Source organism: Cupressus sempervirens, chromosome 8 (assembly GCF_028749045.1).
Source record: "Cupressus sempervirens isolate cs-2001-9-10 chromosome 8, ASM2874904v1, whole genome shotgun sequence".
NCBI lineage: Eukaryota > Viridiplantae > Streptophyta > Pinopsida > Cupressales > Cupressaceae > Cupressus > Cupressus sempervirens.
Genome location: NC_143125.1, coordinates 281,040,861 through 281,054,945, shown reverse-complemented (window position 1 = coordinate 281,054,945; position 14,085 = coordinate 281,040,861). Strand labels below are relative to the sequence as shown.

Here is a 14,085-nt window from a genome sequence, read left to right as displayed (position 1 = left end):
GATTTTGTGGAGGAAATGATGAGAGATTACTAGAAGAAGAGGAGTGGTGGTCAAGGAAAGGGTTTCAAGGATCACAATGATGTTTCGACTTCTACCCCATCTAATGATGAACTTTTAGGTCATAGAATGGAGAGGAAGTGAAAATCTTTAAGGCTTCAAGAGGAGAATATTTATAATGCTATGAAGAGTGTGGAGCCAAAGAAAGAGGATGAGGGGGTTCAAGAGTAAAATCTAGATTTTGATGATAAAATAGAGGGTGTGATTGGTTCATCCAAAATTTTGTTAGGAAACCTTGGGACCATTCTGGAGGAGATTGGCATCCTGAAATAGAAAATGTAGTTTATTGGTAAGGTAGTGGAGTAGGTTAGCAAACTAGCCAGAGGAGAGCATACCCTAGGACAACATATTGACCAACTCTTAGAGGTAATTGGAAATGCTGAAGAAGTCAAAAATCTTATGTACAAGATTCCATAGGTTGAAGTTAAAAATAGGGTGTTGGAGAAGGCTAATAGTGATAATCAAGGGAAGGTTACTAGACTAGAAGCCAAATTGAACAATATTGGAAAGATGATCAAGAAAATGGCAGACAATACTAGAAAATCTCTAAAGACTATGGCAGAGAATGTGGGCAATCTTTTGAAAAACTTTGAGCAAGACAAAGGAAAAGACTCCTCATTGGTAGTAGAGAACTAGGGTCCTACTAAGCACACTTGGGATAAATCTAAGAAGAATGAGGAAGTGAACGAGATGGAAAAGGTGAAGGCCACTATGAAGAATATGCACATTCTAGCAGACCAAGTTGTTGACCTGATAAAGACTATCTAGCTTGTCAGGTGCTGGTCTTTTGCTATCTTTTTGCTCTCCTTTACAGATGTGTTTTTGGGTGGCCTACTATTTGCTCTTTTTGGAGGCCCAACTTATGTTGATCTATAATTTTATACCTTTTTGTTAGCTTTTTTCTTATCTTTTTAGATTTTTGTTACTATGTATAAGGTTTTAGGTCCTTTAAAACCTATTTCTATTTAATCAAAATTGCATCTTAATTTATCATTGATTTCTTCTTGTGTAGTATGAGTTATATTCATTTCTTGTATTTGACAAACAAGAGGCTAGTGTACCTATTGCATGGGCCATATCCTCAAGAAATAATGTAGAGTACATAAATGGATGGCTAGCAAAAGTCTACAAAAGAGACTAACAATGTAAAGGATATTGGAAAATCAATGGAATTATAAAGGATGATGCTAGTGTAGAGATTGAAGCAATCAGGTTTTATTACTCTCCAATTATATTTATGAATTCATATTTAACATGTAATTTTTAAAACTATATATTTCATATTTAATTTATAGTTTAATAATTAATTTTTTGAGAATTATACTTATAAATGTTTGTAATTTAAGTTGTAGATTATCCTTCAATTGTCAAGTACTTCTATGTATCTGGCATGTACGCAAGGCATGGTTGAAAAATGTATACAAGTAAGTGCACCAAGTTGTGCTACCAAAAGGGGGGTATAAGTGGACACCTTTTTTTTGAAATCAACAATTTTTGAACTTTGATAAGAATTTAAAGATAGTTATGGTCAAATTTTTTTTTGATATATGATCGAAAAGATCATTTGAGTAGAAAGATGTTATTGATGAAGAAGTGTTTTCAATCATTGTTTTGTCACTAATGTCAAACCTACTATATGTTGGTAAGACAATTGCTTATATGTTTCAAGCACTATCACTTAGTTGATTGATGAAGAGGATTTGATCAACAAGATGTAATAAAAGTATCTAGAGGAAAGGTTGAGTTATGGTTATGTATTGAAGTGCAAGAATTAGTTAAGACAGTGATAACATAATCTCTTGATGATCTACTTAGGGTTATAAAATGTTTGGCTACACTTAGAGAGTTTAGAAGAAAAAGATTGGACAAGGTTCATTTTCTAAGCTTGACCAAGTTGATAGAAGGTGTCAAGTAAAGTTAGTGCAAGCTAAGAAAAAAGTCAACTGGAGCCAAGTGAAAGCAATTTCTAGTGGATGTCAAGCAAACTAATAGGTGTCAAGAATGTTAGTAGATGCCAAGTAATTTTTAGTATGTGCCGAGCACTATTAAAATCTAGTTGATGCCAATTAATGTAGTATGTGTGAAGCATTAGTAAATTGATAATGCCAAGCTATTGCATTATGAATAAGATCAAAGATTCGCCAAATAAAAGCTGACAAGTTTTTTTTCTTGGAACTTGTGAATCAAGAGGAAGATAAGATTGATAAGCTAGAGGCACATAATATTATGTAAATTGTTTTGGAGGAAAATTCAAAGAGAAGTTTCTAGAGAAGACAAGATATGTGGTAGATACATTGTATCCTACCTAATCCATCGAAAACCCTAAATTTTGAGATGGATAATGAGGGGGGAAAGGAGTTCTAATTCCTTATATCTAGGGATGTTTGGTCATGAAGCTAAGTTGGATGTTAGTTGGAGGTCAGAGATATTTTGAATGTGAAAATCTGATAAGGTGAAGGAAGAGGGTTTGCTTCATCAAGTGACCCAAAAAAAGAAGTTTTCAATGGTGAGCTAAACAAGAAGGCTAGAGAAGGATGAATTCTTGAAGAGTGAACAAGCTATTAGAACTACAAAGATTAGAAGCTAAGAAAATTTGAGGACTAAATAGTGATCTATAATTTGCAAGTAAGGTTGTAAGTTGTATCAGATCAAACTCTATTGTTACTCTCTAACAATTGTATCATATTAGGGTAAAATCCTTTGGAGAAAGATTGACTTAATAGTCATTGGAAAATCCTTTAACAAGGTGGCATTCCAAGTGAATGTCCTAAAGTCCTCTAACAAGGCTCACTTTTAACAAGGTGATTGAAATCCCTTAACCGGGTCACATTTAATAGTGTGTGTTGTAACCTTTAATAGGGTTGGCCTTTAACAAGGTATCACTTTAGAAGAGTGAGAAAGGAGTAGCATGTTACTAGTTTTTTTTTTCCAAATTGGGTTTCCACATTAAATCATTGTGTCAACTGTACTAATGGATGTGTTGTGTTTTATGCTTTACATTTCTACATGTTAGTTTAACAGTAACATATTAGTTTTGGCTAACACACAAGGAATGCATGCATGGTTAAGAATGTCATATGGGTTCACTGAATTAAAAATGGGGTTTTATTTTGACATTTGGACCTTGATTAACTAATTCACCCTCCCCCCTTAGTTAATATAAAAAGAATTCCAACAATTGGTATCAATGCATAGTTTCTTAAGAGGATTAGTTTCAAGGTACTAAAAGCATAAAGATCAAGATGTCAAAAAGAGAGGTACCCAAGCTAAACAAAGATAACTTTCCAGCATGGCAAAGTTTGATGAAGCTACACCGTGGCAGACTTAGAGATTATGCACAAACTTGCACTATAGTAGAATGTGTTGAACCAACAGGAGCCTCTTCCTTGAGCTATGCTAAGTTTGATGATATCAAAGACCTTAAAAATACAAATTAGATGTGTGATGCCCTAACCACCATCTATGGAGGAGACAAAAATGTTCCAAGAGTTAAGTCAGAGAGCCTCAGAGGTAAGTTTGATGACATGAGAATGGAAGAAGGTGAAAACATTGCTCAATATGTTGCTAGAATAAAAGAAGTTGTTAGTGCAATAAAAGGTGCAACTGATAAAATAGATGATGATACTATGCTAAGTAAAGTTTTGAGAACATTATTTCCTATGTTTTCCATTAGAGTGTCTACAATTCAAGAGTTAAGATGTATACCACGAAATGATTTAACCCTTGAAGGTCTGGTGGGTAGACTCACTGCATTTGAGTTATCCAATTTTGACAACTACCAACTAGAGAGTAATAAATCAACTTTCAAAGCAAAATTGTTGCTGAAGGATTCTAAGTAGGTAAAGCCAAAGAAGAAGAAAAGAAAGATAAAGTATGCATCCAATGACAGTAGTACAGATGAGGAAGACATTGAACAATTGGAGGCATTGTTAGCAAGGAAATTTCATAAAGGAAAAGGTAAATTCAAAGATAAGATGTCTTTTATTTGTTTTAATTGCAATAAGATGTATGCAGAAGAAGAACTTTAGAGAAGGGAACAAGCACAAAAATAGAAGAGAAGATGATGGAAGAGACTACAGAGATAAAGGCAAGAAATCATGCTACATTTCTAATGAAAATGACTCTAATGAAAATGATGATGAAGTGGTATATGTTGCAATGAAGGATGAATTAGATGAGGATGAGGCTATTACACTTATGACTAGTGTGAACAAAATGACAAATGGATCATTGATAGTAGATGCTCACATCACCTGAGTAGAGACAAAAGTAAGTTCATTACCTTAACCTATTATGGTACAAATACTGTAAGATTTGGTAATGACTCACCATGTTTAATAAAAGGAAAAGGGTCTATCAAGCTTATAGACAAGATCACATGTGATAATGCTTACAATGTTGAAGGTTTGAATTATTACTTGTTAAGTTTGTCACAATTGAATAATTTGGGATGCAAAGTTGAGTTTGAAAACAAATCAGCCAAGATATATGATACAAATGGAAATCTAAATGGAAAAGGTGATTAAACTAGGAGTAATCTTTTGTATTTGGATATAGAAGATGCTACTTGTCTTATTGAAAAATTTGATGATGTATGGCTTTGGCACAGGAGATTATGTCATGTTAACTTTGATAATCTGATTAGTATAAGTAACATGAAAAGAGTTAGAGGTTTTCCTAAGTTAAAGAAACCAGAAAACATAATGTGAAAACAATGTTACCTAGGAAAGATGACAAAGTAAAGCTTTAAAAGTAAATCTTACACCTCTAAGAAAATAATTTAAATTGTTCATACTAATTTGTGTGGACCTATTGAAGTGCAAAGCTACAAAGGAGACAGGTATATAATGCTACTTTTTGATGATTACTTTAGAATGATGATAGTCATGTTTCTTAAAAAAAAATTAGATGCTTTTCAAATGTTTAAATGGTACTTGGCAAGAGTTGAGAAAGAAACAGGTAAGATCTTGAAATGTTTAAGATCAGACAGAGGAGGAGAATTCACTTCACATGAACTTGGGATGTTCTACAATGACAGAGGAATCAAGAGATAGACATTAGCACCGAGGACCCATCCACAAAATGGAATTGCTGAAAGAAGAAATAGGTCAACAATGGACTATGCTAGAACACTAATGATGGAGAAAATTTTTGCTCTAAAATACTAGAGAGAAGCTGTAAGTACTGCATTATACACTTTGAAACATGTGCAAGTAAAGAAAGGTACTCAATATGTTTTCAACTATGGTATGGTCATCCACCTAATGTGAAATATATTAAGGTATTTGGAAGAAAATGCTATATTCTCAAAGATGTAAGGAGTGGAAATTTTGATGCGAAGAGAAAAAAAGGTATATTCCTTTGTTACTCCACAAGAGGTAAAGCTTATAAGTGTTTGATTACTAACACTAACAAAATTGTGGAAAGTGCAAATGTGAATTTTGATGAGCTTAAAAAAGCACGAGGTTGAAACTACAAAAGAACCAAAAGAATACAAGACATTTGCATACTATTATGAAGGAATGCCTACTGAAGAAGATGTCACAAATCATGCAACAAGTCAACAACAAGTTTCAACAACTTCTAAGTCACATCATGTGAATGTTGAGTTGCATTCAGAGGTTGAGTTGCAAAATGAGGTTAATGTACAATTTGACTCTAAGATTATCACACATAAAAGAGATGCTAAGATACCTGACAAAGATGCACATAGTGATACAGAAGCTGAGAGACCAAATGGAGCTATAAGAACTAAGCCTAGATTGTCCAAATATGTCAAAAGACATCATCCTGTAAATCAAATCATTAGAGACAAAGATGCAAGGCCAATGACAAGAAATAGGTTGAGAGGTGAAGCACATTTTCTAAGCATGAAGGAACCTAAGACAGTGAGAGAGGCATTAGAAGATGATGATTGGTACAAGGCTATGGAAGAAAAAATTTAGCAGATAGAAAAGAACAAGACTTAGAGTCTAGCTCCAAGACTAGAGGACAAGAATGTGATTGGCACAAAATTGGTATTCACGAACAAGTTAGATGATAATGGTAAAGTGACAAGAAATAAAGCAAGACTACTTTGCAAAGGGTATGCTCAAGAAGAAGGAATTGACTATGGTGAAACATTTTCCCCCATTGCAAGAATGGAAGGAGTAAGAATTCTGCTTGCTTATGCCGCATATAAAGGTTTTTAAGTCTATTAGATGGATGTTAAGTCTGCATTTCTAAATGGAATAATAGAAGAAGAAGTCTACATAGGATAGCCAGAAGGTTTTGTGGAAAAAAATAGTAAGAACATGGTATGAAAATTGCACAAAGTCCTGTATGGATTGAAACAAGCACCAAGAACATGGTATGAGAGAATTCATACTTATCTTGTTAAGATTGGATTTGAAAGGATAGATGATAACAACACTTTGTACATGAAGATAGATGAAGAAAAAGGTATACTATTATCTAAGATATTTATTGATGATATTATATTTGGAGGACAAGATACTCTCTGTAAAGATTTTGCAAATTAGATGAAGCAAGAGTTTGAAATGTCAATGTTTGGTGAGATTAAATTCTTTGTGGGACTACAAGTATATCAAATGAAGTATGGTATATATATTACTCAGTCAAAATATATCAAGGAGATATTGAAAAAAATTTGGACTTGAGGATTCAAAACCAGTAAGTATAGGTCTATGGTAACAACACTCAAACTATCAAAGAATGGTGAATCAACTAAGGTTAATCAAACATTGTATAGATCCATGATTGGAAAATTGCAATATGTAGTACATGTTACCAAAATTTCACACATGCTGAATTTTTACTTCAAGTGACGTCGCAAAAAACATTGCAAAAGAAAGTATTTATTTTCTATTCATTTTTATCATTTTGCAATCATTTATGAAACCATGCACAAAAGAGATACAAATGTTCATTGTATAGATCATCACTAATACATACAATTTTCATTTTTTCAATATGAATGAATTAACGTGTTGAATGGAGAAAATCTCACACAAGCCATGAGGATAACTGATTAATTATCTTTCATCAAGAAATACACTAATAGATAAATATATACATGAAAGAAATAGGAATAGAGATAACTAGTCATTGCTTGTTGCTTTGACTGGTTATGGTTTCTTTTCCTACCGCACTTGTCCAGCTCTAAGCTCCATGCTCTCTAGCAGCTGCAAAAAACATAAAGCAACTAATGTTAGATCTCAAGGAATCTAAGCAATGACTACCTACCTCTACAACTACATATTCTACCTGTCAATGCATCCCATCATGAAAGAAAACAAACAGTGATATTGGCATTCAATGCTAAAAGAAATAAAACCATTCGTGAGCGTCATGAGCCCGTGCTCGAACCTCATAAGATATGCTATGAGATAGAGAAGATGAATAGACTAAAAAATCTTATTATGAAGTTATTTATAAACATGTGCAACAAGCAAATAGGGATACTGAGGAATGTTGTTTCCATCTTTTAAACATGCATATCAAAGGACAAAACAGTGATATAATGGCAAGAATGACTATTTTATAGACAAAAATGGAATAGAAGAGCTGGCTAAATTCATTGAGAAAGGAAAATACAATTTTTCTTTCACTGATGCTGACATTTTTACATCATGAGGTGGCTGACTTGAGGTTTTTTAGATTTTTCAGCATAAGATTTGCCTTCATAAACATTGTCAATATAGAGCTATAAGGCCATGAAGAAATGGTGTGAATAGGGCATAGGAGCTAGAACACCAATTTCTATAAATGAAAAATAATCTTCTCCTATAAATTCATTAGTAGGATTAAATGAAATTGGGAAAAGGAAGTGTGGTTTCCAAATATCCATCTCATACTTTGAAGGCAGCAGGATATTGGTATCAAACAAAAGCTAATGCTATAGGAGAAACCCCATTTTATTTTTGTCTTTAAATATGGAAACAAATATGACTTTCAGAATTAATCTTCCAGCACAACCTTTAAAAAATGATAAATGTTGAAACATACACCTATAGTAGCATATGTGAAGCACACACAAGAAAGCTCCTGTCAAACCCCTGCAACAAGCACCAATGCTGATCCAGATGTTCAGAAGACCAAAAATGTAAGTTTGATGGAAGAGCACAAGATTCCCAAAATTAAGTTCAAGATGCCAACAGAGTTTTCATTGAGAAAACTAAGTTAGATTGAATTCAAACTGTAGAAGCAATGTAAGGAGGAGGAAGCTAAAGAAAGAAAATCTGGGCAGAAGGCTTGGAAGGGAGATGAGCAGTTACAAGTGAGTTCTCAAAAGAGAACCAAAACAAGCACTTTTTTTTTTTTATGGACTAGTGTTTTAAAAGGAAAATTGCATATATTCAGGATGCATAGAGAGAATTACTGAATGTAGCAATGAGAAACCCACATGAAAGGAAATAAATAAATAAAACATTTTCATTATTTTTAAGCATGCTAAGATAAAACAATGCTTACTAAGTGCATTTTTGTGCCATGAGTTGAGGTGTCTGGTGTTTAACTACAGTAGAGATGGGGCGGAAATGGGGTCCAAAACCCATATAACAGTTGCAAATAGAAGTGAAATGGTGCCCAAACAGCAAGCAAAATAATTTCATGGTGGTCATAATCAGAAGACTCAACAATCTTGGATGACAAAAATGCACAGAAAATGGTCAGACTTGAACCCCAAAAGCTTCAAAAAAGCTTCAACAACTTGTTCTCTTTCCTTCTATGGTAGCCAACAAATAAAAAAAGAATAAATTTGAAAGAAAGGAGCAGAAAACACACAGCAAGTAACCTTTCTCTCATTTTCTTCTGTTATAGCAGCCCAACAGATAAAGACAATGGAAGAAATGAATGGCTTTACCTCCAACAGCAGTGATATCACATGAAAGTGCCTAGAAAGTCCAGATTCGAGCTACAAAATGTCATCACACAGGCTCCAGCGAACCCTCATTTTCCTCATGATAGTAGCAGAGCCTTCTCTAAATAATGAAAGTGTCAAAATGAAATGCTTTAATGTCTTTTTAGGTTTCATATGCTCATAGAAGCTTCTTCTTTCGGTCGGCATTTGTGAGAAATGTTTTTTTATAATATTTCCTAAGTCTTATTTTCCTATCCTATGGGTGTTCCTTACTAATTCCAAACATGGCCTTTCAAAGCATACCTTTTATAAGGTATATAACTCTGCCAAACATTCTTGCCCTTTGCTTATCGAAGTAGAACAAGTGTTTTAATCCTATCACTTTTAATTGTCTATTATATCATTTATTATCTTTATTTTTACATATTGACTATATTAATGAGATTATTAAGTGATGTTTTTTGAGTCGCTTTAATAATATCATTAGTCTAATCAATATTTAAAATAATAATAATAATAAATTACATAATAAATATTTTTATCCTGTGACACTTATATCGCTTATTAATAAAATTACATAGTCCATAATTTATTTATTTATAATATATATTATCAATTGTGTTAATAATGTTATTGAGCGATTTAACTCATCACTTAATAATACCATTAATACAATAATCATATATATTATAAATAAATAAATGAATAAAGAATTGTGGATTATGTGTTATTATTATTAATTGATATAAGTATCAAATGCTTTTATGATTCATTTATCTAATTAATATTTAATGTTGACTAGATAAATGAATTACTAATTAAATGTGATAAAGGATTAAAATATTTTCTTTAGCTTTAAAATTCAAAACAAGATACTTTGGCAGAGTTATTGGTCTGGTCTAGGAGAGTTATTGCATTTTTGAGACTTTTGGAGGCCTGCTAGGAGATGTGACTGCAGTTATGAGGGGTAGTTGATGATATTACTAGGCCATGCCTTTTGGGGCTATTTTTTACACCTTTTGAAGTCTTTTCAAAGACTCAAGTTTGGTCTTTGGGGTTGAATCCGACCCAACATTTATGGCTTTTGGTAAAATGCAGTTAAAAAAAAAGATGTTAACTATGAGTTTTTCAACTCATTTTAGTGTTGTTGATTGGTGGATGGAAGTTTGTGGCTAATCTCTAAGTCTTGGACTTCATTCTATAGAGTCTATAATTCATTTCTGGAGATATAATATAGGTTGCAGCAGTGTGATTATGCTTGGTGAAGTTATCAGTGAGCCCTTTGCTTTTCTACAATTTCTGTGTGCTTTTTAAATGATTAGATAGGTTAACTTGTGAATGTTTCATTATTCCTTGTTTTTGTATCTCATTTTAGCACCTTTGTGTAGAACAGTAAGTTTGTTTGTAGGTTATAACATGTGTTTTTGGGTGAAATTAGTCAAAGGGAGGTATTATTTTGTCTTTCTTTTTGTAGTTCTAGTGGAAAACCTTATTATAAATCATTTGTGCAAGCCTTTATAGGAAGTTGTACTTCATTTGTGTTTATAAAGCTATATTATCCTCTTTGTCACATGTGGGTTACATTTCCATATCCCTCTTTGGTGTATCACTTCCGTAGTTTAGACTTAAGGTTTAGGTTTTTGTTTTTAGTATCTTCTTCCCCTTTTCCCTCAAGCTTTCTTTAAGTTTCAAGAGGTTATCACGAAGAGATTCAATAGGAGCCGACCTAGAATCTGGAGGTTTCATCTCATTGTCCAGTCCCATATAGTGAAATGAATCCCATGTTAAGTAAGGGTTACTAAACATTTTTCAGTTCAGTAAAGGGTACAAATGCTGAAACTTAACAGTTTTGGCATGCTTGGTGGGACTTGAATACATTTTCCAACTGTGCTGGTACAGCTAAAGACCATGTTTCAACTAGCCAGCGAGAAATGATGAATTTATGAGAAAGATACAAACACGAAGTTCTAGTTCTTTTGAATATCTACAGCTAGAAACTCCAAAAAGACGTGGAAGGAGTCTTGCCAGAGTGAAGCCAGCATCAAGAAGGCAACTTTCAGGCCCTGGTGTTCATTTATACAGTAGAACACGCCAAGGGAAAGTTAGACATTCAGCAAGTCCATCAGTTAGTATTGAATCATTTGACATATGTGCTGACTCTACTAAAAATTCAGCAAACACTGGTTTTATACCAGTTAGTACAACAAATACAAGCTTTCAACATAGTGTTCCTACTCAACAACAACCTGTACAGCGACAACCAGTGGAGTAGTGTGTGCAGCAACCTCCACCAATGGTGAGACAGTTTGCTTTTGTGCCTTTTAATCAAGGGAGCCCCTTGAATTTCACCCAACATCATGACATACCACTTGTAGCATTGAAGAGTCTACCAGATTTTACTTGAGAAAACTAGACTACAGCTTATGAGCACATAAGGGATGTTGCTATTTTGTGCAACGTACATCATGTTATAGAGGAGGATGTGGCTACTAAGTTGTTGGCAGCATCTTTAAAGGGGAAAGCATTACAGTGGTTCAGAAGCCTAACTGTTGGCTCCATAGGCTCATGGGATGCCTTGGGTGACACTTCGACAAAAAAATTTGAAGACAAGCCTGACTTCTTGTCACTAGTAGAGCAGCTCACAACTATAAAGCAAGTGACACAAGAGCAAATGATGGATTTTAACAACTGGTTTCAAAGAACCTAGACTAGAATACCCATTACAGTAAGACCTTCAGCTGATCATGTTTTTCTTTATTATTTGAGAAGCTTAAATAGTGATATATCAATCTATGGGAGGTGTTTCACTACCTCAAGCTTATGATATCACCATTAGAGCTAAAAATAGTCTTATCCAGGTTGGTAAAATAGCCCCTAGGCCTCCAATGCCCATTTTTCTAGACATCCACCCAAATATACCATTGACAATTCCACCATTTAACTAGTTACCTATTGTTCCCAGCCAAGAAATTACCATGGCAGGCCCTTCGGGTACTGCAGGCCCTTCACAAGAGCTACAAGAGATTAAAAACAATCAGCTCAAGATCAAAAATATGATGCAAAATTTTAGTAACAAGCTGGTTAATCTTAAAAAACAACAGTTCTAGCCTAGGCTGCCTTACCAACAGTAGAATCTAGTTGCAAATCCGCCTTACCTAAAGCAAAATCAAGGTCAGGCCCAAGGAAAAAGACAACCATTTCAAGGTAATGCAATGGGTTATAGGCAAAATATCAATCAAAGGCCTTTCTGACCTTATAACCCAACCCCTCTTAATGCTACAAATCTAGTAAGAAACATAGTGCCCATGCAAAATAACCTTGCAGTGGACTTCGAGTGGTGTTATCCTTGTAGTGAACCACATAATCAAGCCACATGTACCAATGGGGTTATAAATCAGGAATTGATCGTACAAAATACAGTGGTAGGACAGCAAAATGTCACTTATGATGCAACTGAACAGCAGCATGATGTACCTACTCCTGAAACCAGTTTCCTTAACTAGAAGAAAGATGAGTTTTGTGCAGTCAATAATGACTCACCAATATCAGCAAATACCTGAGCTAAGAAAAGAGCCCTTGAAATAGAGAAAACAGAAAATAAGGGTAGACTACCTAATACTGTTGAGCCATCATCAAGTGCCACAAATGCAGTGGGAGACACTCACGTTCTTGTTGCCAAGGAAACTGTTCACAAGCCAATAGAGCATGGTGCTTTTAAAGCACATCAGAAATCACACTTTGATGCACCATTTAATATCATGGAGAACATGAAGAAGATGAACGCATCCATGTCAATGTGGGAGACTTTAGCCATCCCTGGTCAAGTGGATATCTTGCAAAAGGCTCTCTTAGATGAAGCAAATCCCGTAAGGGTGATGGATGAACCAACAAGAGTGGTGTTAACCAACACTGATGAAAAGGAGGAGGATAGCAATAAAATTTCCATAGAGCCAAATAAGGTAATAAAACTACATCCTTTCTATCTTTCCTTGATCATTGGCGTTAAACTAGTCCATAACTATATGGTAGATAGTGGAGCTACAAGCTCAGTCATACCAAAAAAGATAGTTGACCAATTAGGACTAAAATACCAACCCATTGAAAAGGGTGTTGTTCAACTTGATGGGACATCCATGGGTACTATAGGTGTGATTAGAGATGCAAGTGTCACCCTTCATGCCTATCCTAATTTTTCCATTCAGCAGGATCTCTATGTTATAGATTTACCTCCATACTTTGCCATCTGTTTGTCTAGAGATTTCATAGCAAAGATTGGTGGTTACCTATCATCCGATTGGTCCCACATGATTTTTAGGACTAGATATGGCACAAAAGTGATGATTAAATCTGAGTTACTTGCAAAAAACCACATAGAGCCTTATGTTCCTAGTGTTGTCAATGTAAACCTACTTACATTTGACAAAGCAGAGTGTCATACAGCTATTGAAAGTCGAACCCAGCTAGATGATGTCCCAGATATTCTTCTTGATGAATGGGCATCAAGTCAGACCTATGAAAACCAGTTTTACCATATGAAAAATGCTGACTTAGGGACCTATATTATACATGAACAAAATGAAGTTGTTCCCAATCTAGTCAAACCCGCCAATTAGTTGGAGGAGTCCCAAGATTAGCTATGGAGCATGTTTTTTGATGGTTCAAGGGGTAAACAAGGTGCTGGTGGAGGCGTCATGCTAGTTTCACTCAACAATGATAGGTACTATGCTGCTTTTAGATTCAGTTTTTCTTGTACCAATAATACAGCAGAGTACAAAGGGTTAATTCAGGGATTAGAATGGGCAAGAAAATGCAATGTTAAGTGCTTGAGTGTGTATGGTGATAGTGAACTAGTAGTAAATCAAATCAGATCTCTGAGTGCTACAAAAAATGACATTTTAAAATCTTATAGACATCGTGTTTGGGATTTACTAGAAAATTTTGATGCATTTAATATACTAGTTGTTCCTAGAAAAGAAAACCAGCATGCCAATAGACTGGCAACTGTAGGAGCCCAATATGACATTGTCAACAACGTGTCTGCACATATTGATCAGCATCATATAAGAATCATCACCAAGCCTTCCATTCCTGATAATGAAGTTAGTTGGCAAGTTTTTAACAGTGATGAACAAATTCTGCAATTTTTGCTAGAAGAAGACGTTTTTGCC

General features: G+C 34.4%; 1 pseudogene; it reads left to right on the top strand.

Moving 5' to 3' along the window:
* LOC149542533 (pyruvate decarboxylase 2-like) overlaps positions 1-11,189 on the top strand; it is a 43,476-nt pseudogene extending 32,287 nt beyond the window's left edge.
* The last annotated feature ends 2,896 nt before the right edge of the window (positions 11,190-14,085 follow it).